The following is a 20082-nucleotide window of genomic DNA, read 5'->3' as shown; positions in this document are numbered from 1 at the left end:
GGAGGTGCAAAGTGCTCGCAGGCCAACTTTTTAAAGATCTTTCACATGAAAGTGCTACTTGTCTGAGTTTGGACAAGCAAAACTCAAATATCTGAAAGTTTTTCTGCTGAACACGCAGGAACTCCTGAAAGCAGACTAAATTCCCAAAAAATACAGACAAAAACTTCCTTAGCATCTTAATGATCCCTTTGGGAAAGCTGGCCAAGTCAGAGAGTAGTATTCAGTAAATCCTTGTTATCTGTGCTTGCTTTACTAATGAGCCTGAGTATCATATTTAAATCCCTGTAGCTATGTCTCATACATTGGCTGCTGTGAAAAAATATTTCCATTCAGCAATTGGTGTATATCACAGGCAGCTTGGCTGTGCTCCCAAAATGCCTTTCCTGTTATTAGTGTACTGTGGGCCTTCCAATGGTCACTGTGATGGATAGCATGGTGGAGGCCATCAGAGGGCAACATTTCAAACCAAGAATGCTGCAGCTATTGGAGGGTAATTGAGATATTGTGTATTTACACAGGTCTGCCTCAGAAATATTCCTTTAGCAAAGGTTACATTTGATTAAGGGCTTTCCTCCTCAGATCATGGCAAAGTCAAATTCAAAGAGCAAGAGGAAAGAAATAGAAAGGGAAGCTGGAAAAATAAGATGGAACATTTCTAGTATAGCCTAGCTAATGGCTGGTGATCTTGTTTGGAAGCAGATGGATGAAACTTCCTTTTGGAGGCAGGATTTTTCAGTGATATTACCTATTTTCTTTTGATCATATTGATCTTTTTGATCAAGCAACATTTTGGGTAAGGTTCTCCTTCCTTTGTGTGTTTTTCTGCATTTTTGAGCTGAAGTAAGAGGATCAAATTATTATTTGTAGATTTATATAGGCCTGTGTCCCCTAAGGCCATAAGTAAAATCAACAGGCTCAAAGCTCTGCTGATGTTGTGTTTGGGAAGCTGTGCTTGGTCCCTCTATTCTAAACAAGGACTGGGACTGTAACTGCTGTGAGGAAGGCAAAAGGATTTTAGAGTGAAAACACACAGCCAGCCTAGTAAATAATTGTACTTTTCACTCCCAACCTCTGGGAATACTCCTAAATGAGATAGAGGAAACAGCATGGGTGGTTATGAAGAGGCTCGCAGGGAAGGTGTGCTTCTAAGTGAATTGTTGGTTCTGAGAGCACAAGCTGTCTTTGTGTGGAGTTTTTATGTCCTGCTGCTTCATTATCTCAGTAACTTATTAAAGTTTTATGTCTGTGTTGTGCTGCAAATGGACTGCCCATAATCCCCTTTTTATAGACTTAATCTGGTGGGTGATAAATGCCTATGGATTCAGCACAGCATCTTCCTCTTGGTGGTGGAGGCACAGTGTGAGCAAGTCCTGGGCAAGCTGGAAACACACCTCATGCCTGTATTTTAAAATCCCCCCTATTCCAATCTGACTTTAAATAGGTGTTGGTTCTGACATTTCCGTGTGAAATACAGTGCTATGTTTACTTCTGGAAAGATCACTGGCAGCTGTCCTAGCTGCAGTATTCTGTATGCACACTGTGCTAATCTAATTAACATCCCCTCTGGAACCTGGAAGTTAACATTGGACAAGACTCTAAAGCTGGTTTTGAAGATTTTCTTAGCTTAGGTGCTTGCTGAGACAGGCTGGATGAATTCTAGAAACTGCCTTCTCAAACATTCAGTGAAATAACTATTACAATTTCATATTACCTGTACACACAAGCCAGTTAATTTGTTTTCAGTGAACATTTGTACAAGTGAATTATTCACCCATCTGCAATATTTATCTTTAAAATGACTAGACAATTCAGCTCTGTGTGGAGATGTGCCTCCGTATGAATTCATAAATCCACGATCACTGGCAGGACATTTTCTGCAGCAGCTGATGATCTATTTATTCTCCCTTTTCTTCTCTCCCAGGGTTAGCTCAGACCCTCCTGCTTTGACATGAACAAGCAAACAGCTTGTATAATATTTAATACTTCCTAGTTTGAATATGAAGCTCCAACAATGCTCCCCACCACTGCAGCTTGTCAGGTGAGCAGCTCTCAGATTATTAGAAAGCAAATATTTTGTGCTAATTTTTTCCTCTCACACTGCAGACATAATGAGCATAAGGGATTATGTGATGAGCTGAAATTACTGAGCTAAGTGAGGAATTGAAAATGCAAATGTAAAGCCTTTGCTACTATTAATGGTCATCTCTGAGCCTCCTAGCAGAGTGAATACTTTTGGGATGCTGTGTTTTGGTTCAGAGATGTTCAGAGCTCCCATACTCTAGGGCACCACAAAGAGGACACAGAGGGACATAAAATCACTGTTTGATATAATCCTACCAATATTGTGTTTACTGGGATTGCCCCAGGGCTGGCACTGCCCCTGCCAGGGAAGCATTTAGGATTACTCTGTGCTTAGATGGCCAATGCTTTTCCTGGAGGTAAAAGGGGAAGAGTAGCACTGGCAATTACTGGCCTAATATAATGATTCAGAAAGTTGTTTCAACAGCTTTACCTTCAGAGAGTCTCAGCTTTAAAGAGCAGTAAGGATCTTTTTAAAATGCCTGTTCTTTGTGGTCATTAATAAAGCCACTCTTTGCCAGGGATGATGAGCTTCAGGGACTCCATCACATGAGCCTGGAGATCTGGGGCTTGATCTCAACTTGTACAATCTGGAGCAGTTCCAGCCAACTAAGCAGTAATTTCCACAACCTTAGGAAGCAGTTCTGAATATCCATGGTTTTGAAGCGCAAATTTGCTGAAGCATTTACTTAAGACATGCATTCTGTGGCTATCCCAACTCTTACTGAAGTGCTGAGGAGTGAGTAGTGCACTGAACCGTGCTGAGTGAGGGACAGCTTTTACCAGCAGTTAGTAATTCCTACACTGACACTTGGGTCTAATTGCTGACATGCAGCACACAAAGAACTCTACCCGAATTTCTCTCCAAAGAGTCTCTTTTTTCAAATATTTTCTTCATCCCTTTCCTGAAAAAATGAGAAAAGCAGGCTTCTCTGAGACAAAAGTATTTTTTTCATCAGGAAAGAAAGGTTAGATTTGGCCCAGCTTTAAATTATTCTGAAATGACTCACAGATTTTACCTTGAAACTGAAGTGGTTTGCTGCATTAAAGAGACTTTTGAAGAAAGCAGCTAACACACGTTAACCTATTTCCACCAATTTTAGGATTTAAGTTCTGTTAATGTCTTTATACCCTTTGTTAACATCTACATGGAGAACAGAGTGTTTTACACTTGAACTTTGGTATCTGAAAGTGAGAACAGTGTAGCTGCAGTTGTAGTTACGGAGCAGAAATGATCATACCCACTCTGGCTCTGACTGTTAAGTACCCGAAAAAAAAAGCTACTAGAGAGTAGATGAGTCATCTCCTGTGACAGGAAAGATTTGCCTAGTAAAGGGAGAGTCTAAATCAAAATTCTTCTGGATTAACTAGACACCAGCTTTCTAACCTGTGTGATTTTGTTCTCTGAGCTGCTTTCTCTCCCGTGCCCCTGTCCATGCCCTAATTAGAAGGATAACTAACAGAGCAGTGTGACATTGCTAACAGGGACATTGAAGTTTTAGTTGAACACGGAAATTAGCTTTGAGGTTTCCTGCAGTCCTAAAGATTTTATGGTAATTTTCCATTTCTGCATAGGCATATTTGCATTTAGCAAGACAGTTTAGCTCTAATCATCTGTCAGGTGTTGCCAATCTGCTGTCAGTTGGCTAGAGCCATCAGCTTACAGAGTTTTTAATAGTACTGTGCCCATTGTCTTTAATGGGCATCTGGAAGCTGACTCCTGGGGACTGCTCAAGGATATTCCAGAGCCAAAACGGCATCAAGGCATCAGTCTGACCTAGTGAACCTCCCAGACCAAGTCTGCAAAATGCTGCAGGCAAACTAAGCAGCAGAATCTGACTGCTAATGCCTTGCAGAGCATTCCTTACCTCCCACTCTTGTTTTTCCATTTTCTTCTGATCTGATCTGCTCAAGCACAAGGCATGGTGTAACCCCTGATTTTGCCCACAATTAGAGACATCTATAGGTATTTTCCAGAGGTATTGTTTGCAAGAACATATCTTCATTTGGCTACTGCTACTGGAAAAAAAAAGGGGGAAAATCAAGAATAACTGGAGCATAAATTCTCTGGATGTGTCTTCCTCTTAGCTAGATTGTGTTTTCAATACAGAGGCTGGGACGAGGCTCTTGCTCCTTTGTTCTCCTGCTGTGCTGAAATGCAGGTTCTATTAGAATGGGGCTTTTGAGCAGCCTGGTCTAGTGGAAGGTGTCCCTGCCCATGGTAGGGGGCTTGGAATCAGATGAGATTTAAGGTCCCTTGCAATCCAAACCATTCTGGGATTCCATGAATATCAAGCAATTAAATTATCCCTCTAGCCTGTCTTTCATTTCTTTTTCAGATTGGAGTGGTTTTTAGTGCTGTGCAGTTTCCCTCCTCCTTTCAGCTATCACCTCCAAATTTCACAGTGTCACAAATGTCACTAATTTCCTTTGCTTTTCCAAACTATCTCTATTATTATCTCTGGGCACAACCTGCACCTCTTTAGGCCACAGACAGCCAAGCTGTTTCCTTGTCCCTGCTCCACTGGCCTCCACTCTGCTGCTGCAGCAGGATGGTTTTTCCTGGCCTCTTCTTGTGGCTGTAGTCCTTTGAATCAAAGGGACAAAATCCTGCCTCACTGCCCAGTGTGTTTTCAGATCATGCAAAGATTCATGCCAGCTCACAGATCCCCCTGCTGCAGGCCTGGGTGAGCTGTGACCAGGTGCTGTCACAGCCCAGACCTCCTTTGCTAGCCAGTTCCTTGTCCAATTGATTGTTTCACCAGCCTTGCTGTTTTAACAGCTCTATTGAAGTTCATGTAATTCTGGTTTCCAGTCTGTCTTGCTCCCTCTTGCTGTCCCTTTCTCAGAAATATAAATCAAACATTAATATTGATCAGCATTTAATGCCAGGCACAAAGCAAAATCTGCTTTCATGTGACATGAGCTATTAATAAAACATTAATGAGGGCAAAGAAGAAGGTTTCAAACATGATGGCCAGCTCATCTTGCCTCCTCCTCAAACACAGAAGGCAGGTGTCTGGACTTTCAGCTGCATTGAAATTTGGATTTGACTTTTAAATCCAGATTTGGAAAAGTCGAGGGACTTATTACTCAAAAGGATTGACTGAGGGACCTCAGATGCTTTTATCTTCTGTACACACAGGATGCTTTCTCAAATACCAGTGCTTTGAATTTTAATCAACCATTCTATCAAAGTTGGACAGGTTAACCACTTCCAAATGCCTTGCCTCATTTAGCTAGACATTTACTCATGTTCTGCTATATGTTCCCATGAAAGTACAGTCACATTTCTGATGGTATGGGCTGGTGCTTAGAAAGCAGCAACTGAACTCTACTGGTCAAAGGGATTTTGACAGACGAGCGCAGGCTGTGGTTCAGGGAGACATGGGCAGCTGGACACTGCTTGTCAGGAACCTCTCATGTATAACTCAAATGCTGAAAGTGCCTTCTTGTTATTCCCCTATTAGCTTGAGAACATGGGGAGGGACAAAATAAGGAATTCAGGTGTAGAGAAAAGAACCAGAAAGTTAAATGCAGTTAAATTTGTTTGGAGGATTTTGAAATAAATCAGATTGCTTCGGCCTCCTTATAAGCAAAGCAGAGAGATCACATCTCAGCTCAGGGAGACAAGCAACCTCACTCTTTGCTGTGTAAAGGGAATCCAGAGACAAACTTAAGAAAAAATTGAAAGGCTGGAAAAATGAAAAATGGAAGACAGGATGACAAGAGCAGAGGACCCAAAGACAGGACAAGGAACACAAACATAATTTGAATTGCATCTATAAAATAAAAAGACCTAAGACTACTCTGTTGTTAAGTTAGTTTTTTCTGGGCAGACTGTGAAGCAACTTCACCAGATATATCCAGCTACTCTGGCTACACAAAGGCACTGCTGAATGCATTCCTGGTGCATTAGGTTTGATGCTCTCATGGCTTACATCTGGCTTTGATGTGGTTTATGCTGGTGTGTGTGAGAGAAGATGTCCTCTGAGAACAATTGTCAACTAATAACAGTATATTAGAAAAATAGGGCTCAAAAGGTTATGAGAGCTGCCTAATCTGAAGATCTATCATTATACTTCAATCATCAGATCCTGCTAGGAAAAAAGATACTCCTGGCTCTTTTTTTTATCATGAACTTTGAAGAAGCTTCAATGTTTACCAGTATCTGCTGATTGTTTGATCTTCAAGTTAAGTGTATCCCCTGATAGATTTATGAGCTGCTGAAAGAAAGCAGAGTTGTGTTTCTACCACACTATGGAGTAGCTAGAGACATTGAAGTCTTCTAAATCATTATTGCCTATTAGGAAAACTTTTGTTTTCCCTGCTGCTGGATGACAGTTCATTTTAATTTTGCTTTCTGAGGATCCTCTCCATCAATGGCCTGCAGTCTGCATAAGTGGGAATGTAAAGCAATTGACATAAAATCAATATTAATTCAGGAGTGTGTTGGATTTTTTTCCTCTGTTTCTAACAGGAATTTATCAGGGTGTTTTGACCTGGCAGCCTGAGGCAGATGAGCTTCCAAATGCAGGACCCTGGGGCTTGAAGGGAGGCTTTGAACCACTGTTTTGTTGTGTGCTCAGCTACATATTGAGATTAAGTGTCAGTTTTGTGTTCCTGACTTTCATCACAACTGGTCACTGCAGTTATTTCCAACACTTAGAGACATTGGTCTAAGTTTCACTCAGAAATTTCTTGAGCAACTGCTTGGTTTTAGTAAGTGTTTGAATAGTGTGAATTTGGCCCAGTTAAATCTTTTATCATTTTAGGTGAAAGTGAAGGTGGAGGAAAATATAGGTTTGGTTAGTTGGGTTTTTTGGTCATGTTTTTTAAGTAGATCAAAAGCAGAGTTTGTTACTTGTGAACTTAGAATCAGGACTAGATTTTCCATCCACCATAGCAGAGATATTAGAGGAAAATTTAAAGGAAGATTGGGCAGATGTTCTGGGATTTTATTGAAGTTTCTCCCCACATGTAAGAGGTGAAGTGGAAGAAATCCCAGGGGTTTGGGAAAGAAAAGCTGCTGCCTATGGATCAGTTAGGCACTGAAATCACTGCAGGATACATATGGTCTTTATGCTGAAGACTGAGTTACAAACAATTTCTTATTTAAAAACAGCACAGTATTGAATGTAGATTTGAAGCAGGTTACACTGGGAGAGATCCAAGAGGAGCTTCTGCAAAGAGCAATGAGCCAAGGTGGTTCTATGAACAACATCTCAGGAGATTGAAGGGGAAAAATCTTAAATGCAGACAACAGGGGAAAACCTTCCAGTCTTTGATCAAGCACTAATCTAAACAGCCTTGTCAACAGAGGTCTGAGCTCAGGAGCTTTAGGGTTTATTTTTGGCTTTTCAACTCTTTTTTAAATCTTGAGCAAATTGCTTTATTGCTTCCAGCCTTAGTTTCCCAGTCTTGAAAATGGGATTTGTGGTATTATTTCCCTTTACAGCATACTTTGCTACCTGTTTCATAAAAGTGTGTAGGAAAAGTTTAGCCCTCTTTGTTGCACCCAGATAATGGTTTTTCATTAGCTATAACCAACGGGGAGAAAAGGCTCATCATCCAAGGAGGCTGATCATGGAGCCTCTCTCTCATAAGTGAGAGGAGAGGGACAAGGTCAAGGCTGCTGTGCATATCTGTCTCTGCATGCCATGCCTCTGAGAGGGATGGAGGAGTTCAGTTGCGAGGGCTGTTAATCTGGAACCTTTAACAAAATATCTATTAAAAGTAGGAAAAATGATGAATCATCAGTCTCAGGTCCTTTGCAAGTGCTCTTGTTAAAGACTGTTTGCAGTGGTCCATAGCTTTAGTCTGCTAAGAGCAATTCTGTTCATCGTCCTGTCTGCCCAGCAGATGAGCAAAATTACTGACAGCAGAAATATTCTGAAACAGAGGATATTAAGCAAGCACAGAGATGACTGATGTCTGCTGTTCTCCCAGTGGAGTTATCACTCATGTGATTTAAGCTCACTTTAGTGACATTTCTGCCCTTGAGGATTTCTTTCCTCCTTTGCAGAACTGTGTGCACTTTACTTGAAGTTTTGTAAAAAGCAGTGGGGAAGGATCTTCCCAGTGCAGGGCTGCATTTCCATCAGTGTCACAGGCATCAGTCGAGCAGGGCTTTTCCTGTGAGAGCAAATGCCACAAGTGTCCCAATGGTTGAGTCAGTTCTCTGCTATTGATTTTACCAAAGCTCAGGTCCTCATGTCAGGCTGTAGAGTCCTCAGCTGTCTGAGAGTCCACAACTTCATGTCACCCTGCAACAGCACTTTTTGTCAAAGGGGAGTCAGGCTGACTTCACAGATTAAGGCAATGGTAAATACTGGGGAGGATCTTTAGCTTTGAAATGGGTTTCCCTCAAAACTCTTCTGGCTTTAAGAACACACTGCTGGAGTGGCATTTGTGGAGGTTACCCATAACATGGCTTATGAGAATAAAGAAGAAGCAGAGGAGCTATTCCTGCTATATCAGCCAAGGCAAGGAATAAACCCATCTTCTTACATCAACGTATGCATCAAAGCCTATAAATAGACAAATAAAGTAAGCTCATACAGTATCAAACTAGAAAAATGTGATGTAACAGCTTCATTATCATATTTATGTCTTCCTAATTGCACTCTGCTGAGATCACTTGCAAGCCGAGCATGTATTTCTGTATAATAGGATCAAGTGTATTTGATCTTAAGCTGTTTTCAACAGAAAGCTGAAATGAAAGGTGAGAATCAGAAAAGAGCATGAAAATTGTTGCCTAACATTAATACTAAAAGTATTTTCTCTTAAGAAAACTTTCCTCCTGTGACCCATTTTCTACAATCCATCTGTATATTTGTAACATGCTGTGGGAGCTGGGACTGAAGACCTAAGATTTCACAGGCTGGGTTGTCCATATGCTAAGAAAACCAGCACCTATACATGGGAAAGCCACTTGTGGCAAAGGAAAAACTATGCCTCCTGCATAAATTATAATATTGACCAAAGTAATATTAGTATCTGGACTCAGAAGTCATCTCCAGTCTTGAAATACTTTTGCCTTCTGTGCTCAGTATTGGTTTTAGTCACTGGTGATTTTGAGTGAGAGTTGTCAAAAAATATATAGAATTCCTCATTTGGGAATGATCAGCTCTTACAGTAAACAGACAAGGAAAAGGATCTGATCTTTATGATAACATGACCCCCAGAGTTTAGGAAAGGATTGTTCCAAATGTGTTCTTGTCACACTGTGCTTGTCAGAGACTAACAAGTGAGTCGTGATGGCTCCAAGGGCTGCTGATAAGATTGAGGTGTATTAGGAAAGCTGCTTTCTCCTGGGCATGAAATTACTCCAACAGTTGCTAAGGAAATGTATTCCAGTAATCTATGGCCACTTCACATGTGCTGCAGATCACTGGCGATTGCTTCAGCAAAAAAACCAGCTGCATTAATAGTGTGTAAATTCCTCAGAAAACAGCTACTTGCTTTATGCAGCAGTTAGAAAAGTGAGTTGATTTAATTAGTGAATGTACATTTTGTTGAATGTGTGCATATTATTACTCTACCAGTTTCACAGGTGCAAACCCTGAGCTCACAAAAACAGGGCATCGTAAGAAATCATGGTATCAGTTGTGTGCTCATGCTTTGGTTTGCACTGTGGGCTCTCACACCAGCAGGAGCAAAGCCAGCTGAGTCTCAAGCCCCTGGACACCTGCCCTGGGTGAGTGATTGTCCTTGTGAAGAAGTTGGTTCTGACAAATTGGCTGGTGTAGAGCACAGTGGCCCTACAGTGTGATAAACTTTACATTAGAAGCACTGCACTGAGATATGCTGGATAGCCTTTCCAAGAGGTCCTTGCCAAAGAAGTTTGTTTCTGGGACAGTGAGCAATGACTGAAGAAAATGAACAGTAAAAATTAGAGGAAACATGCTGAAGAGTCTTACTGAAGCTTTTTTATTCAGTATTAGTCTTATTCAAAGCTGCAGTAAGTATGAGCATTGCTGGAACGACTCAGAAAAGCCAGAACTCTGGCTTTGGGAGCCACCACTCAAGTTAGTAAATAGTCCATTGTCTGGATCAAAACAAAGGGTAATGGATTCAAGCTGAGAGAAGGTATATTAAGATTAGATACTAGAAAGAAATTCTTCCCTGTGAGGTTTGTGAGGCCCTGGCACAGGTTTCTCAGAGAAGCTGTGGCTGCCCCATCTCTGGAAGAGTTCAAGGCCAGGTTGGATGGGGCTGGAGCAGCCTGGTCTAGTGGAAGGTGTCCCTGCCCATGGTAGAGAGTGGAAGAAGACAAGGATTAAGGTCCCTTCCAACCCAAACCATTCCAGGACCCTGTGATTCCCTGACTCTGTTATTGCTGCCCACTCCAGCTCGCTGGAAGCAGCCCAGGGCTGTTTCAAGGGATGCTGAGGGATGCCAGACAGCTGTGCAGTCTGTGCTCCCTGTGTAGCATCCCAAATTGCTTCCAGGGTGGCTGGCAAACTTAAAAACACCTTGGCATAAGACTACTAGGCTTTATCCTCCCCATAAATTTGTCCAAGGACTAGGAGTGTTTTAAGGCACATCAACCTAAAGAAGTTTTAGAGTGCGCTGGAAAAGAGCTATAGTGCTGGAATTTACAGCCAGGAACACTCACCTGGACAATAAGAATCCTGGTGCATTGAGCTGAAAAATATGCTGCAGTGTATGGTATTGGCTTGTTTGTAATAAACCACTAGCCTGGTACATTTTATTGGTTTTACAGCCATTTATTGTTTTGTTTCTAGAAATACAGTATGTAAGCAAAACCGATAAAATAGTTTATTACATAGCAATTGTTCAAGAAGGGGAAGACCTATCAGAAAAGGTATCTCTTAAAAAGTATTCAGTGCATGCCATGTATTAGGGGACAAAATAAAAGAGATGGTTGAAGACCATCACAAGTTCTCCACTGTCTTTAGTCGGGCTGGAGAAGGAGTTCTTCACCAGGCCTTGGACAATTGTCTGTGAACTTTATCAGTTAAATCTCAAACAAGAACACAAAGCAGAAGAACAATATTTGCTGTTGGTTATTTATCATGCTTTTATTAAAAGGTTTCAACTACCCAGTAAGAAAGCAGAGGGAGTCACCTCTGAGATCAGACATCTCTCAGAGGAGAGCAGTAATTTGACCCAACACCTATTGCATTCAGGCAGCCAACTGTGGTTCTCCTACCCCTTCCTTTTGATTCTTCTCTTATAATGTTTGATATGCTTGTTTACATTCAAGAAAAATCTTTATAACCTTATCTGCTTTCTTACCTCTTCTTACCTGGGCACCATATTAATACAGTGCATATGATGAACTGACAAATCCATGTGTATGTTTGCAGGATGGGGACTCTGGATTTCAGTATTTGTACAGTGAGGCTTGTTAATGACAAAGGATCAATTAGTGTCAACCTCACAGGACCAAGTCCAAGGAGATGCTGTTGTAATAAAACCACCAGAGTTCTGATGATTTAAGACAGAGTTAAGTTTACCATGATTTATGCTGGGGATTTTACTAGAAATCTCAAGGAATGTACAAAATAAATGGCAAAATATTGTATCAAAGCAGTTAGAGACCAGATAGCCTTAGAACCCTTTTTCTCTTCTTTGTCTAGGGTTAAATAATTTATGTCAGTTTTCAAGTGCTCCAGAGCAGCTCAGCACTAGTGCCCAGTGTATTTCCAAGAGCAATGTTACCACTCTGCCTCTTTAGTGTCCATACACCCTGTAAGGAGCAGCTTTTCCAGGAAACAATGGAGTTCTGTGGTGTGGTGTTTGTCTTTCCAGCCCCATTGAATAAGACCCTCCTCCTTTATTTTTCCATGTAGGTAAGAGATCAGCTCTGTTGGTTGGAGCGTGGTGTTAATAAAACCAAAGTTGTGGGTTCAGTTTGGGTCACTCACTCCTGACTTGGACTTGATGATCCTTTTGGGTTCCTTCCAACTCAGAAAATTCAGTGATTCTCTGTGAAATAAAGTAAAAGAGCATCCAAACAAAAATTCCCTCCATTTCATGAGCTCCCAAAGGTGCAGGTGGTTTTGGTTTCAGAGGTACAGAATGGTTGTGGACCTTGATCCCTAGCTTTGGCATGCAAGTTTGGACTATCAGCCATAGAAGAAATAGCTCTCCCCAAAGGATGCCTTTGAGAAACCAGATTCTTTTAACACATGTCAAGTATTTGACATGAATCAGGGAGGAATGTTTGGTGGACACTCAGTTCCATCTGCAGCCTTTCAGCAGCTTGAAATGTTCACTGTATCCCAGGTCCTGTTTAGCCTCTCTGCTCAGCTGTCTGTCATTGAGCAACTCTTCCCAGCACACCCACTACAGCTTCATCCTTAAACTGCAGGAATGAGTTCCAGCCTATTATTGCAGTGCTTAATGATCCCATTCAGGTTGTTTTGGAAGAGTAGTCCTCATCGTCTTACCCCAGGGATTTAAATAGGCTCATATATCAAGGCCAAGCCTTGATAATTCCTTTATTTCTGGTGGCATTTTAAATCACACAGAAACCAGCAGCTTCTGAGCAGGGAAATAACTTCCTGCCATTAGGCAGCACCTATCACCAAACAAGAACACTCCTGAAATTTATATTCTTAGCTATGGCACTTGCTCAGAACTAATGAATTGGGCCGGGACAAACAAATCACTTTTTCAAATATTAAGTATCTCATCAAAGAATTTGCTTTCAATTATGTGTTTTAGCAGTAAGAGGTTAGGTTTTTTTACTTTTCTTTTCTGAGTTTTTACTTAATTTCCAAGCCTATATGCAATTTTGTATTGATTTTTCCAACTGTATCTTTTAGAACTCTCACATCAAGCCCTCTTCTCTTTCTGCCCACATTCTCTGGTTTCTTCCTTCTCTCTTTAATTTCTTTAGCCTGTGAGTCAAAGATTCATTATAGTGAGAAGGGAGCAAAACACTAAACCTTTCAAATCAAAATGAGAGCTTTTCTTTTGAAGAAATAATCTGCATTACAGTAATAATGAGCAATTATAGGAAGTTGGTGGCATTTCAATAATTGTATTCCTATTGTTTTGCTCAATAGATGTTAGTTCACATTCTAGAGAACTCCTTTATGTACTACTAAGATCATCCTTGTAAAATGACAGATTTCCTGACCTTTTTCCTCTTCAAAGGATTTTCACCGAGCACGCTTGCTCCACAGAATAATTGTTGATAGCACTCCCGAACCCCAGGTACTTTCAGCTGAACCTCTAGCAGAGTGAAGTTTTTGAGCTTCAGAATGGGAAATTCTCTTGACCCCTGTTGAGAAAATCCCTACAGATTGATTTCTTTATAAATATTGTTGTAGAAATAGAAATTCATTAGAAAGGCAGGAGAGGATGATACAGTTCTTTCCTTGGGGAGGTTTTTATGGTGTTTGGAGCTTTCCTTGCATAAGAGTGAGAGGATTGTGGCTGGAAGATAAAATTTTCTTCCAAAAAAAGAGGTTGAAAGCAGTAGAAAGAATAATTATTTTCCAAAAGTTCTTACTTAAGCAAGAACATGAGGTCTAGACTTGATGTAGGATTCAACTAAAAGCTGACAACAGTCTGAATATGGATGGAATTTTAACATGAGATTTGTTGCACAGTACAAATACTCTAACATATTAATTGCTCAGTATTATTGATGCAATTGGAAATTAGCTCACTGATGTAACTCTTCTGCTGTTGGATCCCATGGAGACATCCAAGCTCTCCCTATGAATCTTTCTCCACCATTTTCTCCACGAAGATTTCAAAATACTTCCTGGTGTCATATGATATCCCTCTGCAGCCGTGCTCTGTGACCATGCTAGCTTGTTCCTCCTGGCCAGATTTGCCAGGTATCCCTGAAGGGGTTTGCCCCGCAGACATGTGGTGATGAGAAGTGCACTAAATTCATTTACTTGTGCTTCTATTCCTGATGCCAGCTCTTGAACTCAAGTACTTCTTTGGTCTTTCTTTGTATCCCAGTTGATTGAGAGGGTTGAGCCATATACAGTATTCAAATTGCTTTTATGCATGAAGAGATTTTCAAGAAATCAGTGCACTCTTTGAGTGACATAATTAATACATGAACTGGCTGCCCTTTAAAGACAGCAGTAATGTTCCTTACAAAGACCAATGCACTAATAGTACATTCAGTAATGTACTTTTTAAAAGCTAAATTCTTCATTGTTGGTATTTGAGTAGGACACAGAATTAGGCATGCTGAGCTGTATTTATTAGCAGAAAACTGATTATTATTACTGACCAATCTGCTTTTTAATGATTCAGTGAGCATGTTGTTTTTTATAATAATGAATACGGGGCTCTTAATCAGGTGATCTGACAAGTGTGCAGTTTGCCTGGAAAATTATGCTGGATTGAGAGTGGTTTTATGAAGAATAAAAAAGGGGAAAGAACCTATAAAATGTTGGCATTTAAAGGAGAAAGGGTCAGGAAAAGCTGAAGGAACAGAGCAGTTCTTTCTGTTTATCATCTGTATGCAGGTATTTGGCCAAAATTCACAGTTAGTGTCAGAGATACATTATGCTCAACTCAAGACAAATTTCAGGTCTGATTTTAACATTTTCTACTGAAGGCCAAAGAAGGAGGACTGAAATGTTCTTTACAAGCAGGAGGGTAATATGGTTCTATGAAAGGCCTCTGTAAAAATCAGATGGCTGCAGCTCTCCTGGGCTCTGGGGCCATGTTTATCTTCCTCTAGTTAAAAAAAGAAATATTTATTTTTACTTTGAGTACATATTTGTCTCATTTCTTACTCACTTATGTGCCCCTCAGGCATCTTAGTCTTTCTACCAACCTGATCTGTTTTCTGATACTGATCTTCTCTTACTTCATACTCCTGAAAGTGCCTTCCCCTCTACCCAAGGGCCTGGCCTGGAGGATGCTGATGGGTCTTGGGGGCTGCTCTTCACACTCACCTCAGTCAAAGCAGATTTCACACTGACAAAGTCTATGAAAGGAAATAACTGGCTTGCACCTGACAGCAGTGATCAAATGAGGCTCCGTGGAGACTTCTGCTGACTTTGATGGCCTTTGATCATCAGTCAATTATGAGTCACTGTCACCAATGACCTTTATCAATGCATAAACTGGAAAATTAATATACTGCTAAAAAATACATCAAACTTCTCTTTTTTTTGATTTGCCTTTATTTAGCAATATCTCTCCCTGTTCTGGTCTCTATGATTGACTAGAGTGTACTATTGCATTTCATTCTGTTGATCCAGTTGTAAGTGGGTGTCCTGTTCTGAGGTTCAACTTAAGAGCAATTAATCACTTTCCATTACAATTTACTTTATAAAGAAAGTAAGAAAAAGCAATTTTTAAAAGAATGATCCAAAGAATTATTTCATGGAGGACTTAATGTTCTAAGAAGGTATATAGGAAACTCCCTAGGGAGCAACTTCTAGGATTAGCACTAACTGCTTTTCATATTCTGGAGTAACAGCAGAATTAAAATGCCAGTTTTTGTCATGTGCTCTACATTCCATTTGGATACTCAGTGTCAGTCTGTGGCTATTGTTTCCCAGGCCACTCACATGCAAAAGACTGACCAAAGGCCCATGAGGTCAGTGTAAAGAGCCCCAGTGATGCCACTATGCTTGTGTCAGCTCTAACTCACAGCACTGAGGCCATGCTCATTGGGCACAACTTAAACAGTGTGTGTTGCCTGCAGGAATCACCTTTGAGTTTATAAATTTTCTTCTAAGCTTTATGTCTGAAATTATGCCTCAAGAGAATGTCCTCTGAAGCCATTCAAAATTGTGTGTAAATAAAACTCTTGGAAACAATACTTGTCTGTTACATAGGAGGACCAGGTATATCTATTCCTGTTTCTTTTTCTTTCAGTTTTCTCCTTCTCCCCAACCAATACGCAGAATACTTGATTAGAACTTCATTGTAACAGGTATGTTTTCTTTATTTGCTCTGGGAAAAAAGTCATCAAATATGACAGACAATGAAAACAAGGCATGAAGGAATTTTCTGCTTTATGTTCTTAAAGAACTAAATGGAGCAAGGAGGCAATTTCAACCCTAGCCTCACAAATAACCTTACTTTTTTCCTCCTAGGTTCAGTATTATCTTTATATTGTGCACTGACCTCTTAAGAAAGGGGGTGTGTGAGGCAGATAGAGAATAAGGACCATCAGTGAATCAATATAGGTGAACTAACTCCAGAAGTAAAAACGCATTGGAGAGAAGCAATATTACATTATTTTTGTATTGTCTGCAACACCTGAGCCTTGAGTATCATTTGGAAATACAAAAATGTCCTTTTATCTATATTGTGAGCCTGAAAGGATTCCCTATCTGTTTGCTCTTTGTCATCAAAAGCTCTTGTCTATCATTGCACAGTATTTTGTATTGTTGTCTGTAAAAGTCTGAAATGACTGTTTAGATTGAATGCCCCAAGTGAGCACTGGGTAATCCAAAGAACATTGGATTTCCTTTCAAGACCTGGGAGACAGATGCGTCACTCAGTACCATCTTTTTTTCTCTGTATTACAATCACAAGGTGCTTTAGTGCTTTTGTTTCACGATGAGGAAAATTGCTCTTCTTTTAACCTGTTTTGAAAGCCACTGTGTGGCACTTGTGAAATTTAGTGTAGAGATCCTGTAAAGTTTAAACTTACAGTTGTGTAAGCATTAGACACTGATGTTCTCTGCACTGGTCCTTCCCAACAATCAAATGGATGAGAAACATTCACTGCAGCCTCCACCCTCAAAGACTGAATTCCCACTGCTGCTGTTGTTGTTTGTTATGGTAAAACTCAGGTAACTGCCAAAAACTGGCCTGCACTCTGCCAGGAACTATATAAATTCAGAATAGTCTATGCTCTGATGAGCTCAAAATTTGAAAAGAAAAGGCAGCTTTGGTGTGAGATTAGGAGTATAATCATATTTTTCAATAATCTCACTTCAACAAGTAGATTTGTAATATTTTTGAAAAGAAGGATCAGAAGCAGTTTTCAAATATTCTGATTCCCTGAACAGCTTAATCTGTTTTTATGTTCAAAATCACTTGGGTTGGAACTGGATGATCTATAAGGACCCTTCCATTCTATGATTCTGTGATCCTAGAATGCCATTTTCTTGAAAAACATCGGTGGTGTCATGAGCATTTCTACACACACTAAAAACAAACTTAGCTTCTTCTCTAAGCTTCCAAGGCTGAACACCAGAGCCATTGTCCTCAGAGAGCTGCTCTCCCTACCATTAGAATCTGTAGCTTTCTAGCACAGGTTTAAATCACACCACAAAGCACTACAATAACTGACTGGTAACTGACTGGTCCGTTCATGAAGCCTTCCAGATATTTACAGCTGCAGGAGTTGTGTGCTTTGATTGCAATATTTGTTTTCAAGTACCTTTTATACTATAAAACATTTTTTAAAAGCATGTAACCTAAAGTTAGAACACTTTTAGCCTCTGGGAATGAAAGATTCAAAATTAATCTTTATCTAGGCTAGGCCAAGTGAGCTCATGTTTTACATTATTTATTATGAAGGTCAGCTATTATTCTTTTCAGTGTCACAGTTGTAGACATTCACTGTTTCCCCACATCCTCAGTGGAATAGCTTTCTAGTAGTGACAAACTGGGAACCAGTAGAGTCCACAAGCAGAGGTGGTTTATTTTTACATAACATTGTGTTGATTGTCTAGAAGTTTTGTATTAAAAATCAATAGGAACCACAAGATGGAGACTGGAGATCTAATACTTTTATTTATGTTTAGTTGGTAATAAGGAGTATTACAGTAATTAAATATTTTAATGGGATATTTGTGTTGTTTTCCCTATAGAAGACATGGATGACTAAGAACACCCTGTGTACTATTTCTGGAGATGCCAAGCAGCTGCCTGTATTTTGTTCCATATTTCAGTTCTACTTTGAGAACTTTTCTCTGTAGTTAATGGTTTTTTCATAAAGTACCTATTCACTCTTCTGTGCAAACCTAACTACTTCTCCCCGAATAAGAGCCTATTATGGCAATTAAGAGCTGCTGGTAGCCATGGAAATAATCACGTTTCTTGACCTGACAAAGGTGTTCTTCTGCTCTCCTGCATCTCAACTTTTAGGATAATGTACACATTCCTGATTTAGACAATGCAGTGCTATTATTGCGTTTTTGAAAATGTGGGGCATAAATCAGTGAGAGTGGTTGCTTCATACAGAACAAAAGCCAGTTCTTGGGTGCACACACACATTACTTCTGACTGAAATCAATCCTGCTTTGCTCACCAAAGGACAGAACTTGTCCCATGAAACAACAAAAAACCTGATCTGACCAAGAAACAGTGGGACCTGCATAGGGAGAAAAATATTAACCATACTCCAGTGTAAAAAATCAAATGTGAAAAGTTCATAATTTAAAGCTTCCCCAAGTCAAAATAAAAAATTCAATCATCAATTATATACAATTTCTATCTTAATATTTTTTTGTAAAAATCAGTTCATAGATCCTTATTATATATGCATGTGTATAGATAAATAAATACACACCTATTACTCATGCCACAGTAATAATTTACTTTGGGTTATCAAGATTAGCTCTTTTTAGTGTGTGTGTGAATGAATCATTATTCTGTTGGACTCTTTGTACTATATGATCTGCAATAACCCCAGCAGTAAAATAAGGGTTTTCAAGTGTGACTTCATTGGATTTACTCCCATATTCTGTATGTATAGTACAACAGCATGAAGCAGTGCCACCATGAGAATTAGCTAGAACAATAAAGCTGAAGGCATCCTTTGCCAGTAGCCTTAATTCACACTAGCTTTCCCTTCCCAGGATTGTCACTAATAGGCAATGACTACTTCTTAAATATTATTTAATAGCTGATTATTACTGCTAAATGATATGAATACTTTTAGCTGTGATTGGACAGAGAAGCTGCTTTGCATTTCAGGTTCCTGGATGGATATGTCTGCAAACATTTTGCCTAGCACATTTATTTAGGAAGAGCTGAAATCTGTATTTTATGAACATGCTTTCTGAGTCCTTTAAATGCCTTTTTTATAAACACATCAATTACTCCAGGAAAGCCAGTGAACTTTTCTCAGATATGAGCAAAAATAATTAAAAATTTGGATGAATATAGGCTTATATTTTTGCTTCATAGCTTCTTCAGTTTTATTTGAATAGAAGAATCTATATCGAATTAGGCAATAGAAGCTATGTTGGAAAGTCTTTGTCATTCAGTAGTTGCAGAAGAGCAATCTCAGGCTTGGCTCATCCCACCTAATTTTGGGACTTAACTGAGCCACGCAACTGAACCTTGGTTTTGATATTTGCTAGCATTGCCCTCCTAAGACAGAAAAAGGCATGTTATCATCTGAAGAAAATCACCTCCTTCCCAAATGGCCATGACATAAAATGCTCATTTTCCTTTTTTTTTTTTTTTTTTTTTTTTTTTTTTTTTTTTTTTTTTTTTTTTTTTTTTTTTTTTTTCCCACACTAGATAAGTCAGCTCTGGGGAGCAAAAATTGTAGGTTAGCCAGCCAGCAGCTTTGTCTGTGGAAATAGGTAAATTTTGCTTCTACAAAGAGGCTCAGGCAATTAAATTTGTAAGCTCTTCCACAGAAGAATTACAACATTCATATACTTCCTTCTGATTTTTTTCCCTACCCCACCTTGATTTCACTCAACCCCGGACAGGCAGGATTGACTTCCTTCTATCCATGGTGCTCCTGGAACTGCCAATGGTCTTGTTAAATTGTGATAATAATTTTTACGCTGTTGGTCACATATTTGTTATGAAATGAAGTAACTCTCTTCACATGAGCTGTCAGACAGAAATTACTTTTAATCACAATCAGTCTAAATTTCAACTGGAGGCTTCAAGGTGATGGCCGTGAACTTTGTCACCCATTAAAGGCCCATGAAGCAACAAAGATTTTTCATTTTTAGCTAGAACAGGACTTTTAAATTCCTGTGCTGAAGAAAGTATTGTTTATATGTCAAAATTCTGTAGCATAAATGCAATAAAGCTATATTTCTGCTGATTACCTCC

At 39.7% G+C, this 20082-nt stretch overlaps 1 protein-coding gene across 2 annotated transcripts in view; it reads left to right on the top strand.

Moving 5' to 3' along the window:
• FSTL4 (follistatin like 4) overlaps positions 1 to 20082 on the top strand; it is a 350321-nt gene that overhangs the window by 108444 nt on the left and 221795 nt on the right. Inside the window, exon 1 of one of the 2 annotated variants that reach the window (XM_072935369.1) lies at positions 15921 to 15976. The exons of the other annotated variant lie outside the window; for it this stretch is intronic. The gene's annotated coding sequence lies outside the window, so the exon portion shown is untranslated. Of the gene's footprint in view, positions 1 to 15920; positions 15977 to 20082 lie in introns of those variants that run through there. 2 annotated transcript variants of the gene reach the window in all.

This window comes from Taeniopygia guttata, chromosome 13 (assembly GCF_048771995.1).
Source record: "Taeniopygia guttata chromosome 13, bTaeGut7.mat, whole genome shotgun sequence".
NCBI lineage: Eukaryota > Metazoa > Chordata > Aves > Passeriformes > Estrildidae > Taeniopygia > Taeniopygia guttata.
Note: the sequence above shows the minus strand (reverse complement) of the source record. Positions and strands in the feature narration are given on the sequence as shown.